At 31.1% G+C, this 14,489-nt stretch overlaps 1 long non-coding RNA gene across 1 annotated transcript; it reads left to right on the forward strand.

Moving 5' to 3' along the window:
- Positions 1–364: 364 nt before the first annotated feature.
- On the forward strand, positions 365–10,159 carry LOC136232460 (uncharacterized). The gene is made up of 4 exons (XR_010690501.1): positions 365–488; positions 721–775; positions 851–924; positions 10,043–10,159. It is a non-coding gene; the product is annotated as an uncharacterized lncRNA (long non-coding RNA).
- Positions 10,160–14,489: the final 4,330 nt, after the last annotated feature.

Genomic DNA, 14,489 nt, shown 5'->3' on the forward strand with positions numbered 1-14,489 from the left:
ATATTTGGGCTTGGGTTTTAGGCTTAAGACACCCCACAACAAGTCTCCTCTAATTTCTAAGGCTTTGTTGTTTTCTCCTCCTTTCTCTATTGTAATTGCTCATTTGAAATAATATTTAATAGTGTCCGGGGACGTAGGCAATATTGGCCGAACCTCGTTAAATTCCGGTGTTTTCTCTATTTGTTTTATGCTTTAGCTTTCAATTTGCTAGTCGTTTCCGCAACAAGAAGAACATAATACCCTTAATTCAAATTATCAGAGATTTTCTATTTGATTTTGTGGCTCTTGTGTTTCCACCAAAACTCTGTTTGGATATCAAGCGCAGCTCGAAACATTCAATTTGCAGCCTTTTGTTATGCAGTCACGGGTCCAACTCTTCAATTTCTGTGTAGTGCAGGGATTATAGTTAGAGATAATTTGGGGTGAATCCTGAATATGCGAATGGAACTTCAAGTTGCATTGCAGCTGATGCTTCAACCATTACCAAGGTATCTTATCTTTTCAGCACTTGTTATTTTATTTTCCTGCACATAATTAATGGAAGTTCAAATTTATACATAGATTAGAATATGGATCTAATTGCCTGGGGCCTTTTATCTATAAACAATAGATATCAGTTTTAAGTAGTAAATAGATATAATTAATTGAATGTGCTTTAAGAATTTGATTGTGTACTTGGAAGGAATCATTGTGAGCATTATATGTTAATTGATGTTGCAGTTCTTATGGTCAACAGAGTTGCTGGATGGAGCTAAAAAATTCATTGTTATGGATGGTAGCATGGCTGAAGTTATTCTTATGTAAATTTTATTTTATTGTGTCAAAATTGACACTTCCTTTATTTTTGCAGCACATACAACTTGTTTCTCTGGAATCATCTAATGCTCAAGTTTCAATTTTGATGTGGATCTTCTGATTTCTTAGGTACGGATTTATCATTTTATCATTCATGAAGACCTTATGTTATAACAATTAGCTTAGGGATTGAATCATTTATTAGAAGCACTGTGCATATTATATATTTTACTACATTCAACATAAGCAAAGTATATATAGAAGAAGATCTATTTTCGAGACTAATCTCCAATGATCTATTACATATTTTATTAAAACCTTACGCATAAAATAGTGAAAAATTAGGGATTGAATATGATAAAAATATTTGATCAGTAGCATCATAGGCAAAAGAATAAAAATTCAGAGAAATAATGAATGAGAAGCCTTATACATAATAGTAAGATTTAAATTAGAGTGCTGAAATACAAATTAAAAGATGCAGTAATATCAAAATTAGATTTAAGATTTACGACATGATTGCTCCATGTTAAAAAATAATCTATATTAAGATTTAGGAACCTTTAAAATCAGCAAACATGTCCAAAATTTTTTCCTTTTTTCGAGATTACAGTAAAATTGAAGAGAACAAAAGCACACAAAAATAAAATAAAATCTAGAAGTCTAAAACAAAAGACACTAGAGTAAAGAAAAACAACACAAGCAGGATAACTAATGTAGAATTAACTCTAAAATAAGGGTACTGCCAATCTCTTCTCACGTTCCTCCTTGACTTCTTATTGGAAAACTCATTCTTCAAACCACAGAGCTCGAAATCAGATCGAAACCGAAAAACTCCTTCTTGCATAGAGAGGATATTCAATCTCACTTTTTGAACACCGTTTCCATTCTTAAACTTGAACCACAAGTATCTATAATATTCCGGAACCAAAAAATCAACATTAGCATTACAAAAACCAACCGGATAACAAGTCTCCTTCTGCCCTTCCTCGACACTAACTCTCATCATTTTCCTCCATTCTTTTTTCTTATAAATCTCCATTATCCACACCTCCATAAAATTACCTTCTTTGCCTATTACACCAAGTTTCCCCTCATATTCTGTCAGCTGAACATGTTTATAATCATTAGTTAAAGGAAGTGAAAACACATCCTACTTTTCATCATCAATGTCAAATGCCAAAACCTTCTTTGCAGATGTCAGCCAGTGAAATTTACCACACACAGAAATAGCTGGAATCCAACTAAAAAAGTACTCGTCACATGGCAATTTTACTTGCTCAATCTGCCTCCATTTACCAACCATTGAATCAAAAATCTCACATCTATGACAATTGTATTTTCCGAAGTAACGATGCTTTGGTTGGGATAACCTCACTATCTTGTAGTGTAAAGGCTTTGATTTTAAAACCTTAATGGCTATCGACTCAGTGAAATATTTAGTCTTCGGGTTTGGAATGCGTTGCCATTCTTTAGTGAGAGGCTTGCAGACATAGTATCGAGGAATCACCTTATCCTCAATACAAACTAAAATCCCTTGTACTGACGAAGCTTTAATGGTTACCGAAGGAGAGGGTAGAAAATCGAGAGAGATGTTATGATTTTGATTTCCATCAGAGAAAAAAGAAGCAGAAGTTTGATTAAATCTCAGGGTTTGTAAGAAAAAACCTGATAAAGTGTTGGTTCTTTGAGAATGAAGATTTAAGAAGGAAGAATAGTAAGTAAGACGGTTGCAGTCTTTAGAAAGGAGTCTGCAAGTTGCTAGAGCGTTGAATGAAGAACGAGATAAAATCTCGAACAACATATCGGAAGGAACTTGAACTTGGGTAGAAGCAGATTCCATTGAGTAGGATAGGAAAAAGTTTATTGAGCAGGAAATAGTTGGTTTATAGAGAAGAGTTTATTGAGAAGGGAATAGGATCGGAGTGGTATATATAGTGTTTTGAAACTTGGGAAAAAAGAATGTTTTGTATTCTGTATCCAATTAGTATTTGGAATTCTATTAGGTTACCAAAAACGAGAGAAATTGCTGTTTAACTGTACAGACTTGGTGTTAAAGGTTCCTTCAAGAAGTTGGATTTCTATTGCTGTAAATTTGTGTTTTTAAATAAAATTAACATTGCTGAAAACACTACACTAGAATTAGGTTTCTCATGTCCGACTTCTATTAGGATTTTTTTTTTTTGAAAGGACTTCTATTCTATTAGGATTTGAAATTTTTTATTTATATTACTTTTAATTTAGCCTATTAAGCTTAGAGGATTAATTTAGTATTATATTATAGGCATTACACCCATTTTGGTCTCTAAATTAAAGCTTCAAAGTCAATTAGGACTCTAAACTATCAAAATCATCAATCAAATCCCTGAACTAAGCAAAACTAATCAATTGAGTCCCAATCCTATCCTAAAATCAGAAATTGCGACTATTTGATATAGATTGTAATAATCTTTGTGTTGGTTCAAAATGAGTTTGGGGAATAGGGTCTGAAACTGTTCAACCGACTGATTTTCGATTAAACATCAATTGATGATTTTTGTTCAGAATGAGGACTCAACTGATGATTTTGATAGTTTAGGATCCTAATTAACTTTGAAGCCTTAGTTTCTATATTATATTATGCTGGATTTGTTTGATATAATAATATTGGATTTCTTTAATTGCAGTGTCAATACTTATAAGTTTTACGCAAATAATTAATTAGTAAACTTGGGTAGAAAGAATCCTTAAACAGGTCTAGGCAACTATTATTAGATTTGTTAATCAGTCGGATTAAACCGTTAGGCTTTAGCATGCTTTTGCGAAAGTTGCTTCGCCCAGACATAGTCCAACACTGTTATTTTAGACGGATGTACTCGAGCTTAAAAATCAAATTACAAACCAATCCAAATGAGTTTATCTAAAAAAGGATACCGTGCAAAAATATTTCCAACGTTTACAATTTGGAACAATTTTACCCTTAACGTCTAAAATGATGCAATTTTACCTTTAACATTGGTAAAATAAGTTAATTTCAAACATTATTATAAAACACATATTTTGTTCCTTATTCTGCACCAATTATATATTTGTTGTTTCTAAAAAAAAGATTTCATATTTTTTGTGATTTAATAATAGGATTGAAGATTAATATTTTAAATTTGACGAAAATATTTGAATATTTTTTATTCAACTCGTACAAAATAAAATATATTTTTAATTTTTTTTCCACAACTAGTCATGTGTTTGTGATATGTTATAAGTGATAAAATGACGCACATGTGAAGTGTAGATGACAAGATTCATGACCGAGAAGATAATTTGATTGATTATTTCTCAAATTAACCTAACTTGTCAACGTCAGGAGTAAAATTGTTCTTGGCTGCCAACTTTAGGATTAAAAATGTACTATTTTAGATGTTAAGGGTAAAATTGTTCTTGACTGTCAACCTTAGGGGTAAAAGTGTACAATTTTAGACATTAGGGTAAAATTGCTTCTGGCCGTAAACGTTATGAGTATTTTTGCACTGGGTTAGCCCCATACTAATTTAATTTATACTTAAAAATATATAAAATTTAATAATTAATATTAATAAGATATGCTGGACTGGGTTAGCCCCATACTAGTTTTACAAAACCAACCCCGCCCTAGATATAGGCGGGCTTCATCGGGCACATGTTAGGCGATCCTAAAGTCATTTTCCTTGTCCAAACTCGACATATTGGATGCGGGTCTAGACGGGCCAGATGGATACCCAGACCCTTAAACATGTCATATTGTACTGAAATAAAAAAAATGTATATCATGGGGCAATTATACTATGCAACTTAGTATCGTGTATTTTTTTAGAATTTGGTGTTTATAAATTAGAGTTTAGGGTTTAAATTTTTAAATAAATAATTAACTAAAAATATTAAATTAATTAATTACACAATATTAGTATTTTTTTATTGAGGTGTAACATGACATTATATTATTCATTTAAGGCTTAATACACAAATAACCCCTGAACTTGTCCAAATGTTGCAATTGCCCCCTCCAACTTTCAATTGTAACAACTTACCCCTCGAACTTGTCTAATTATAACAATTTACCCCTTAAACTTGTCCAATTGTAAAATATAACCCCAAATTGCTGACATGGACTGCAATTGAAGAAAAACGTGAAATGCAAAATTTACAACGTTCGTGGAGTGTGATAATCAGATCTTTAGCATGATACGAATCTGACGAAACGTTTTTACGATTGCTTCAAGTACGAGGTAAAAAAATTCCCAATTTGGGGTTATGTTTTACAATTGAACAAGTTTAAGGGATAAACTGTTACAATTGAAAGTTGAGGAGAGCAGTTACAATATTTGGACAAGTTTAAGGGGTTATTTGTGTATGAGGCATTCATTTAACTCACCGATGATGTGATGCGACAAGTAAACAGTCAAATCTTTTACGATCAAGACAGTTTGATGCCTATCTATTGTGCACCACTGGCAGTGTTCTAATTTTTCTTTTGGAGTGAAAGTTCATGTTTACCCTTGTCGTTGAAAAAAAAAAAACTCATTTTTACTCTTATGGTTCGCAAGTGTCAAAATAGTTTAGATTGAGTTGAGATGGAAATTAACAACTAACTAACTAATTTACCTTTTCCAAAAAAATTAATTAATTATTTTGATTTTTTTATTAATTAATTATTTAGGTAAAACTCATATGTTCTGTTTGGTAAGATGTAATGACCTTCGTAATGGAATGACCATTACATGGAAGACTCATTACCATGTTTGGTTGCATGTTACAATTTCTTTGTAATAGAATAAGAAAACCTTGAGTTAAATTTTATTGAAAAAATCTTGTAATCTCCATTACATAGAAAAATGACTTGAATTCTCATTACATTGTCATCTAACCTCTCATTTCTCAAATCTCACATCTCAATCTTATCTCTCATTCTTGTCAAAAACGCAAAAAGTAGAAAAACATGAAAATTGAAAACGAGAAAAATGAAAAAAAACGAAAAACTGAAAAAAAAATGCGAAAAATGAAAAAAAAAACGAAAAACGAAAAAATAGAAAAAAAGGCAAAAATAGAAAAACGGCGAAAAATGTTGCAAAATGGAAATTAAAAAAACGGTGAAAAATGTTGAAAATAGAAATAAAAAAACGAGAAAAATGTAAAATAAAAATATGAAAAAGCGAAAAACTATATATTAATTTATTGATTTCGGTTAATCTAATTTTGTATTTGATTTCGATTCGATTTTTCATATTTTTTCGTGCTTTTCACGTTTTTCGTTGATTTTAATTATGTAAATAAAATTTTATGATTACATTTAATTAGGAAAATATAAGTATTGTAATGGTTATTACATTCCATCATCGTTGTCAACCAAACATGGTAATAGAATCATCATTCCATTACAACTTTGATTACATTACGACCTTGATTACATTACATTGTATTACGACAACCAAACGGACCCATAAATACTGAACAAGTTTTTACAACCAATCCTATTCAAACCGGCATTTTCCTTTTTTTTTTTCTTACATTATGTTTTTTGCCTTTTGTTTTTTTGTTTTTTTGAAAGAAAGATGAATAATCTTATTGAAGATTAGAAACAAAAGCAGCACAAGAAATATAAATTTTATAACATAGAGATATAAATTGGACTATTTTGTATAATAAAAGATAAAATTGAACTTCCCCAATAATTTCAATAGTGAATTTGACTCATTTCTTTTTTAAATAGTTGGTATATATAATTTCCTTTTCAAATTAATAATGATTTTTTAATAAAACAAAACAAAATTGTTAAAATTTTATCTAGCATAATTAATAAGATAAAAAAAATCTACCATAATTAATTAATTTATTTATTAATTATTTGTGTAAAACTCTTGGCCCCGGTTGGTACGCTGTAATGGACGTCGAAATGGAATGACCATTATAATGGAAGCTCATTACCATGTTTGGTTAGTCATATCATTTTTGTCGTAATGGAATCATCATTACATCATTCAATTTTTCTTCACTAATTTATGTAATTCACTAATTTAATTAATGGGCATTAGAAACAAAATAGACATGAATTCCCATTACGATTAACCCTTGTATTTTTATTACTAATTGCAAAATACAGAAAAAACATGAAAACATAAAAACCGAACACGAGAAAAAAATGCAAAAAACAAAAAATAGTAAAAAACATAAAACCGAGAAAAAATAAGAAAAACATGAAAACGGTAAAACAAGAAAAAATACGAAAAAGTGAAAAAACCGAAAACGAGAAAAAATGCAAAAAAATGGGAAAAAGCGAAAAAAACATAAAAACGAAAAAATATGAAAAACACGAAAACGGCAAAACATGAAAAAATGCAAAAAACGGAAAAAATTATGAAAAACATGAAAACGGTAAAATAGTAAAACGAGAAAAATGTGAAAAAGTAAAAAAACCGAAAATGAGAAAAAAATGCAAAAAACGGAAAAAGGTGAAAAACATAAAAATGAAAAAAATATAAAAAACACGAAAACGGTAAAATAGTAAAACGAGAAAAATGCGAAAAAGTAAAAAAAAACCGAAAACGACAAAAAAATGCAAAAACGGGAAAAAGCGAAAAAAAAAACATAAAAACGAAAAAAATATGAAAAACACGAAAACGGTAAAATGGGAAAAAATGCAAAAAACGTAGAAATGCAAAAAAAAACATAAAAATGAAAAAAATAATATGAAAAACACGAAAACAAGGAAAAATACGAAAATGAAAAAAACGGAAAAAACAAAAATGAGAAAAACAAAAAAAAGAAAAAGAAATTGAAAAAAAACATAAAAACGAGAAAAACGTAAAAAAAACATGAAAATTGTATTTAACTAACATAAACATATATATTGTAATAATAATTGCATTTCATCAATTTTATTAAAATTTGCCAACCAAACATGGTAATATAATCATGATTTCATTCCATTACATTACATATTTGATTACATTAAATTGCATTACAATGTACCAAAGTCTGTTTAAATTATACCGGCATTTTCTTGGAAATTAATATAGGCAGTTTCAAATAATATTTTTATATTCTAATTGGAAACTTTTTTTCCGTTTTTTCTTATATTAACTTTTATGACTTTTTTTTTTTTTGAATGAAAGAATATTTGAATAAATCAATTAAATAGCCAATAGGCTTACAATGGATGGAGGTGTTGAGTAAGTTACAACCAACGAAGTGGCATAGAAACCCAACCGAGCAGCTTCATCCGCTACTCGATTAGCTTCCCTGCAAACAAAATGAAGACTACAAGTAGAGATATAAATTGGACTATTTTGTATAATAAAAGATAAAATTGAACTTCCCCAATAATTTCAATAGTGAATTTGACTCATTTCTTTTTTAAATAGTTGGTATATATAATTTCCTTTTCAAATTAATAATGATTTTTTAATTTCCATGGCCAGCAGTCCCCCTCATAGAGGTGCAAACCATCTGCGAAAGTGAATAACCACTGCTGCCGGCGGTGGGTACATTTACCAACAAAAAAAAAGATTTTTTAATAAAACAAAACAAAATTGTCAAAATTTTATGTAGCATAATTAATTAATTAATTATTTGTGTAAAACTCTTGGCCCCGTTTGGTACGCTATAATGGACGTCGTAATGGAATGATCGTTACAATGGAAGCTCATTACCATGTTTGGTTAGTCATATCATTTTTGTTGTAATGGAATCATCATTACATCATTCAATTTTTCTTCACTAATTTATGTAATGGGTATTAGAAACAAAATAGACATGAATTTCCGTTATGATTATCCCTTTGTATTTTTATTACTAATTGCAAAATACAGAAACAACATGAAAACATAAAAAACGAAAACGAGAAAGAAATGCAAAAAACGAAAAATAGAAAAAAAACATAAAACCGAGAAAAAATAAGAAAAACACAAAAACGGTAAAACAAGAAAAAATACGAAAAAGTGAAAAAACCGAAAACGAGAAAAAAATGCAAAAAAACGGGATAAAGCGAAAAAACATAAAAACGAAAAAATACGAAAAACAGAAAACGGTAAAACAAGAAAAAATGCAAAAAACGGAAAAAATATGAAAAACACGAAAACGGTAAAATATTAAAACGAGAAAAATGTGAAAAAGTAAAAAAACCGAAAATGAGAAAAAAATGCAAAAAACGGGAAAAGGTGAAAACATAAAAATGAGAAAAATATAAAAAACACGAAAACGATAAAATAGTAAAACGAGAAAAATGCGAAAAAGCAAAAAAAAAAAACCGAAAACGAGAAAAAAATGCAAAAATGGGAAAAAGCAAAAAAAAAACATAAAAACGAAAAAAATATGAAAAACACGAAAACGGTAAAACAGGAAAAAATGCAAAAAACGTAGAAACGCAAAAAAAAAACATAAAAATGAAAAAAAATAATATGAAAAACACGAAAACAAGAAAAACACGGAAAAATGCGAAAATGAAATTGAAAAAAAAAACATAAAAACGAGAAAAATGTAAAAAAAACATGAAAATTGTATTTGACTAACATAAACATATTTATACTATATATAATTACGGAAGCAGAGAGAAATGAGAAGAAGTGTTTTAGAGGTCTTTTTGATGAGTTATCAACGTAGTAAAAAATCAGATTAAAAATATTTAATTAATTAAAAATAAATATTTAATTAATTAAAAATAAATATTTAATGAATTAAAAATAAATATTTAATTAATTAAAAATAAATATTTAATTAATTAAAAATAACAAATTTATATTTATAATATATTAAATAATTACTAGCCTATTAATTAAAATAATAAAAGAAAGCAAGAGTTACGGGAAGATGAAAAAACACAAAGCAAAGGAAATCCAAAAATCATAAATAAACTTCTATATAAAGCATGATAGATAGTATTCCACCATTATATTCATTGGTCACGATAGATAGTATTATATTTCTGAAGGTAAATATTCGATTTTTTTCATATGTTGTAGTTATTTTGTTCTCAATTATGTTGTTGTTTTATTTTTATTAAACAATAGTTGTTATAGTTTCATCTTTCAGATTCATTTCTGTTGTTAGGTAAATATTCGATTTTTTTCATATGTTGTAGTTATTTTGTTCTCAATTATGTTGTTGCTTTATTTTTATTAAACAATAGTTGTTATAGTTTCATCTTTCAGATTCATTTCTGTTGTTACCTAAGTTCTATACCTCTCGCTATCTTATCCACGTTTTCTTTTTTATTTGTCTTTTTTTTCCAAACTGATAGCTTCAATTGAAGAAATCCAACAGAAATAGAAGATGCATGAACAACTAAAACCGCAAAATACAAAAGTGTCAAAAATTACAAGAAATTCTTATGTTTCTCAAGGTAGTTATTCGATTTTTTTCATATGTTGTAGTTATTTTTGTTCTCAACTGTGTTGTTGTTTTCTTTTTATTAAACAATAGTTGTTATAGTTTCATTTTTCAGAGATGAAATTCCATTTCTGTTGTTACCCAGGTTCCATACCTCTCGCTACCTTATCCATGTTTTCTTTTTTATTTGTCTTTTTTTTCAAAGTGACTAAAATAAAGATTTTGTAAATTTGTATTCTTTTTTAATATATGTTGCTAGGTGTTATCGTTTCGATTGCTAACTCTTAACTAAAATTTAGATTTTCGGCTTTATATGAACTCAATTTTTGGCTTTCTCAATTGTGCTGTTGTTTTATTTTTATTAAAGAATTGTTGTTATAGTTTCATCTTTCAGAGATGAAATTCCATTTATGTCGTTATCCAGATTCCATACCTCTCGCTACCTTATCCATGTTTTCTTTTTTATTTATTTATTTTTCAAAATGACTAAAATAAAGATTTTGTATATTTGCATTCTTTTTTAGTATATGTTCCTAGGTGTTATCGTTTTCATTGTTAACTCTAACTAAAATTTGGATTTTCGGCTTTTTATGAACTCAATTTTTAGTTTTAATTGAAGTTAGATTAATTTTTCTAATTCGGAACATGTTGAAATCCACTCATTTTTTTAGTTTTGAGTTTAGCTAATTGATATGGATTGTATTTTTTATTTTTATGCATTTTGGTACAAATAGATATAAAGTTTCACACGATAGTTGTTCATTGAAGTTTGAGACATATTAAATAAAATATTAAAGAGATATTGGAATATTATACTTACAATGAAGTTTATTTCAATATAAATTATGTTATATTATTATTATCAAGAAGTTATTTTTTTTCCAATTTTCTAGACAAGGAGATTGTAAGCGTCTAATACGCTTGATAAGATGTTTATTCTTGAAGAATGTGGATTATGCTAGATACGAATTCAAAATCAAGGTAAATAAAAATAAATTTTGATGCTCAAAATCCTAAAAATGTACATTAATTATGGATATTGAGATAATTGCTTTTGCAACATTGACTTATATAATTTTTAACTATTATATTATGGTTTGTACAAAATTGTTAGTATTTCAAGAGTTTTTAACAGATGAAAATGAAATATGATCATAGGACAAATTATTGAAAAATATTAATTAAGAAAATATTATTATTTGAATCTCTTCAAATTCTCAAATGTTGAGCATAATGATTCTAATTAATATAATTAATTTCATATATTAATTATAAAACGTTTTTTTTGTACTGAGTGGTTACAATTGCGATTTAATTCAATTTAACTAAAATTAATTTATGGACTTAATACTTCATTAAGAAAAAATAAAATGTTTAATTAATGGGCAAAAAATATTTTCTCTCTCCTCTTTATACGCTTATGTCTCGACATTCTCTCTTACTTTCAAAAAAAAAAACCCCCCGAGAGGAAGATGGTTCTCTCCTAATTATCTTTTTCATCCCTTCATTTTTTTTAATTCTTTTGTTTGTTTTTCTTACTTACAAAATTCAAGAATATATAGTTATTAGAAAATATTAATGAAGTCAAATAAGTGATATCTGCGAGTATGGCTGTGATAACTTGCTGGATCCGATTTGATGATCTCCGCCGTAGTTACCTGCAAAACAGAACCGGAGACAGGATCTCCGGGAAAACTCTTCGACGATCAAGTCAGTTTCTTTGTAGGAAGGTTGGTAATAATAGCATTACGGGGAAAAATGTGAACGTACCTCTCCCCTTTGGCCTTATGGCTTTTTATAAGTGTTCTTAAGTAACCGCCGAGGGCGGTTACTCCTTCCAGGCCACGTTCCGAGGGCGGTTACTCCTTTTTAGGCCATGTCCCTTTCGTGGCTTTCGTGGCAACAAACGTGGTATCGTTTGTTCTGAGTGGGAGTTTTGATGCTCCATTTAGGAATTCGGGGCGGTTACTCACTTCACCCGCTTCCTCTATTCGGGTCCCATCCGATTCTAGACCATGGGTCTAAGTATGGGCTGGGTCCGTGTAATGAATTCGGCCCAGTTTGGCTTCGCGGGTCATCACATGCCTCCCCCTTAGTTTGGCAAGAGCCCTTTAGGGTCTTTTTATAGGGGACTCTTCGTTTTTGTCTGGATATTCAAAATTCAAAAATTGTGAATTTCCTTGTCCGTCGTTTCTTTTCCGGCATCGTCGTTTCTTTTCCGGCATCAACCTCTTCGCGTTCATTCTTCTCTGTGTAGTCTTTCATATGTAAGTTTTCCTTTCCACAACTTGTACCTCGCTTGACTCTTTACTTCTGTTCATTTTTCTTCATCAATATGTCGAACCCTGACCTCGACTTCGCACCGTTCGACGAAAATTACGTCCGCGAGGTATCTCATGAGGTCGATGAGATGGTTGATGAAGCTTCAACCAGCTCTCCTGGGTCTGATTCTCATCCCGCCGACTTCCTCCACCTAGCGAATACATCCGATGAGGGTTTAGGTTTTGACCCTAAAAAGTTGATTCCGCCACCTGTCCCAACCCCTCGTTTGCTACCGAAGAAGGACAGATCGGGAAGCCTAGTTTGTCAGGAGACAATTGATGACTTGCGGGAGCAGTATTCTTGGCTTCAAGGTCTCGAAGCCCTTATTCCTGGGGAGGACAGAGGACCGGGCGACTACCCAAAGGGGTATTTGATGCGGATTCCGTGAAGAACCCGATCTGAGGGATAAGTGTACCCCGTCGTTATCAAGTAATAAATTTCTGGGTTTAAGTCCAGGTTATCGTCCACAGGATTTATTTCTGCAAGTACCGAATTACTAAGTCTCGGATGTTATCTAGGCTTAAGGGGTTTGAGTTGGTTTTGTTTAATTAATCTACTCCTAGGTTGAATTACACTAATTCTAATTAAGTTATCTAATTCTAGCTAAGTTATTCTAAGCCTAACTAAATTACTCTACCCCTAATTGATCTTTTACCAAAGCAATTAACTGAATGAACATGAAGGAATACGATGATAACAATGATAGAGTGTTTAAGCAATTGAATTGAAACTAAGTCGCTTATGTCCAAGGCGATTAACCCGACCTATCCTCCTAAAGTCCCTAGTTCGTGATTCCCTTGTAAGGCCGAAACTAGCTCTAAGGCTCAGTAATTTGGGCTTAATCTTCTATAGGGTCGTCAATCCTATAGGCACTGACTAGGTCAGATTCAGCTCGCAATATGTGCCAACCTAATTTTGGGATTATCGAATGAGTTAAACCAATCAGACAAAGCGTAAGACAAAGATTAAAACATCAAAACAGTTGAATAAACAAAATCTATATTATATATCAAAGATGAAGGAATTGTCACGAAGTTACAATAAACCTAGAATTCATAGCATGTATCAGAGGCTAGACAGAATATAAAAGAAGAAAAATCCCTTTCAGGGAACATGTCTACCAATGCAGGCGTCTTTCTAGGATTTAAGGATGGAGCTTGAGTAATCCTCGGTGAACGGAGCTTCGGAGGTGTCTTCAATGGAGGTTTGAAGGTTATGGAGGAGGTGGAGAGGATTTCTCAAGGTGGAAGCTAAGCTAATTACAAAAGTAAAAGATATTTAATTTACAATTGAAAATTCCTATTTATAGACGCGTCTCGGGTCTCGTTTTGACCTAATTTCGTGTCCTTATTGGTGTAGGAAGATGTGGGGCCGAACGTGGCTTCGTGGGGGCGGAATTGGTCTTTTTGACCAATTCCCGCAGGTCTGCTCGCCGAGCAAAATTGCGACGAGCAGCCCCTGCTCGCCGAGCAGGCGCCTGGTGGCCTGCTCGGCGAGCAGAAATGGCCCGGGGGGCCCTGCTCGCCGAGCGTTTTCGCCCGAAGCGTGCTCGATCCGTACCGGATGACTTCCAAACCCTTTTTCGTCCGAACTTACACCTGCACACGCATAAAAACTCCAGAAAACATTAGTCCAAAAGCCGAATTGATCCGTCAATCGCTTATTTTGAGCAAACGCTTCGTTTGGTGCGACTTTTGACGGACCAATTAGCTTCAAAAGATAACGAAATTCTATTATGCGTGTTATTTCGGCCGTATTTGCCTAAATTGATCACAAAACGAGCCTAAACGACGAAAAGTAAATAGTATGCTTCCAATTTCTAACTAACTCACACAAAAGCATTTAAATGCGAGAATTGCTCGCTTATTAGCCAAATAAACCTAAAAACCGTCCTAAAACCGTACCCAAAGATAGGGGTTTTTGACCCCTATCAAACCTCCTCGCACTTAAAACTTTACTTGTCCCCAAGTAAACTAAAAAACTAAACCCGCCATCACAAGCAAGCTAGAAAACTTCCCAGTTTGACTAGGTGCTTG

The sequence above is a fragment of the Euphorbia lathyris genome, chromosome 6 (assembly GCF_963576675.1).
Source record: "Euphorbia lathyris chromosome 6, ddEupLath1.1, whole genome shotgun sequence".
NCBI lineage: Eukaryota > Viridiplantae > Streptophyta > Magnoliopsida > Malpighiales > Euphorbiaceae > Euphorbia > Euphorbia lathyris.